Source organism: Coenobita brevimanus, chromosome 111 (genome assembly GCF_032717465.1).
Source record: "Coenobita brevimanus isolate Jiangsu-jjx chromosome 111, ASM3271746v2, whole genome shotgun sequence".
Classification (NCBI taxonomy): domain Eukaryota; kingdom Metazoa; phylum Arthropoda; class Malacostraca; order Decapoda; family Coenobitidae; genus Coenobita; species Coenobita brevimanus.
In genome coordinates, this window is record NC_137064.1 from 1,896,068 (window position 1) to 1,898,567 (window position 2,500).

A 2,500-nucleotide genomic window follows, 5' to 3' on the forward strand; every position below is an offset into this window, starting at 1 on the left:
ATTTCCTCGCACTGAAGGCGTTACGAGCAAGGTGATGTGCCATTGTTTTTTGGCGCCAAAATTCCGATGTAAACAAACTTTTGGCGCCAACTGGACCCAGCTGGTGGATGTAAACACGCCTAGCCAGGGAGGAAATAGGGGAGGAGGAGAGAGGGAGGAAAAAGGGGGGCAAGAGAGAGGGAGGAGAGGAGGAGAAAGAGGAAAGACAGACGAAAGAGCGGGGAGAGGAAAGAGAGGGGAAGAGAGAAAAGGGAGGAAAGATCGGGGAGAGGAGAGAGGGAGGAAAGAGGCGGGAAGAGGAGAGAAGGAGGAAAGAGGGAAGAAGAGGGGAAAGGGATCGAGGAAAGAGCGGGGAGAGGAGAGAGGGAGGAAAGGGGGGGGAAGAGGAGAAAAGGAGGAACGAGGGGGGAGGAGGAGGGAAGGAGGAAAGGGGGAGAAAGAGGAAAGAGGGGAGAAAAGGGGTGAAGAGGAGAGAGGGAGGAAACAAGGGAGGGAAAAGAGCAGAGAGGGAGGGAAGGGAAGGAAAGACGGAGCGGAGGAGGGGAAATAGAGGGAAGATGGAAAGAGGGAAGGAAAAGGGGGAAAAGGATGGGGAAGGAGGGGGAGAAAAGGGGAAGGAGAGAGAGAGAGAGAGAGAGAGAGAGAGAGAGAGAGAGAGAGAGAGAGAGAGAGACAGACAGACAGACAGACAGACAGACAGACAGACAGACAGAGAAGGGGAGGGAAAGAGGGGAAGGAATCGAAGCAGGGGAGGAAGAAAGGGAAGGGGGGGTGGGAGGGAGCGAAAAGAGGAAGAGGGAGGAAAGAGAAAAGGAGAGGAAAGGGAAGGGATAATAAGATGAGTACACTGGAGAGAGAGAGAGAGAGAGAGAGAAAATAACCACCTCCCATTTTCTTACAGACATGGCCCTTCTCCTTCTCCCGCGGAGGTGAAGGAGGGAAGGAAGGAGGGAAGGAGGCGGGAGGGAGGGAAGGAGGGGGAGGAGGTGGGGGAGGAGGAGGGGGAGAACTACCCACCGTCAACCAGCAGAACGAGAGGTAAGAGTCCTGGATCCTGGCAGAGTCCCTAACACCTCTTCCTTAGCGATTTATTCCACATACACCACCATGACATTCTATCCCGTGTTATTTTTTTCGTTTTCATACAAAGTTCTTACCAGTAAAATACAAGAGAATACAGCTTATCTTTGGCACTCGCTTCCCTAGAATACTGTAGTTTCCCCTCAATCTTCACCCTACAGCAAAAGTCCAAGTGTAATAGATGTTTTATGGAAGGAAGACATTTATCTGGCGTATGGAATTATCTTTTTTATTTAATTTGCTTTTTCTTCCTCTGTTCATCTTACTACTACTACTACTACTACTACTACTGCTACTACTACTATTATTACTACTACTACTACTACTACTATTACTACTGCTAATAATAATAATAATAATGTGTAGAAAAAAAGATTCTCACAATTTTTCTTATCCTGTACCGCCCTGAGTTATGTGATCATTATGGAGGTACGGAATATAAGATGGTACACACACACACACACACACACACACACACACGCACATTCTCTCTCTCTCTCTCTCTCTCAATAATCTCATAAATTATAGTAGCAAAATTAGTTTATCCAATATGTATTTCTCACACACCCACAAACTATACCCAGAAGCCTCCTCCCCCCCATGTGTACCCCTGGTGTTCGCGTGCCCCAGTTTGAGACCCCCGGGTGTAGAATAATTCGCTAAGGAAGAGGTGTTCAGTAGGGCTGCATCTAACCCTTCCAGCCATACAAGTCTCCCCTGGCTGAATAAAATCGTCTGGAGAACAGGAAGAAAATGGAAGTTGCGTCCTCGGGGTGAAGGGATTAAAACTTTCTCTTTCTCTCTCTCTCTCTCTCTCTCTCTCTCTCTCTCTCTCATACACGAAGATCGAACTTAGGAAATCAATATGAGTCATGCTTCCCCAAATAAAACGGACGCCCACCATCCACTCACTCGATGTAGTACTACCTTTAGGTGACTTTACAATGAGTGACGAGCCAAATGGTTTCCTGTAACCCGAGAAACCGCTTACTACGCTCGGTGGTAACCATATAACCGAACTGACGTCTGGTGGCCTAGTGGATTACGGCGCTCCAACCGGATGTGGCCTAAAGCGTAACATCCGGGGTGTAATTTTTTTTTTTTTTTTTTTTTTTTTTTTTTTTACAGCAGGTCCAATTCAATGGTTACACGATTTTTTTTTTTTTTTTTATAGAATGAAGGACACCTGAAATCTGGTGGATGGATTTTTTTTTCTATTTATTCTGTTTTTCCTGCCTCTGTTCATCTTGTGTAAAAAAAAAAAAAAAAATGAATGGCACTCATGCAAGAGCGACTAGTCTCCCTCGCTTGGCTCCGGGATGCAACACTCCTGATGACAAACTTGAATTGGATGATGGATGGATAATTAAAGTTATTCTGACTTTTACCCCACTTAGAGCTGAGGTGGTGGTGGTGGTGG

At 46.5% G+C, this 2,500-nt stretch overlaps 1 protein-coding gene across 1 annotated transcript in view; it reads left to right on the forward strand.

Moving 5' to 3' along the window:
- Positions 1 to 2,500, forward strand: part of LOC145417748 (transcription factor 23-like) — a 12,294-nt gene that overhangs the window by 9,421 nt on the left and 373 nt on the right. The gene's annotated exons all lie outside the window — the stretch shown is intronic.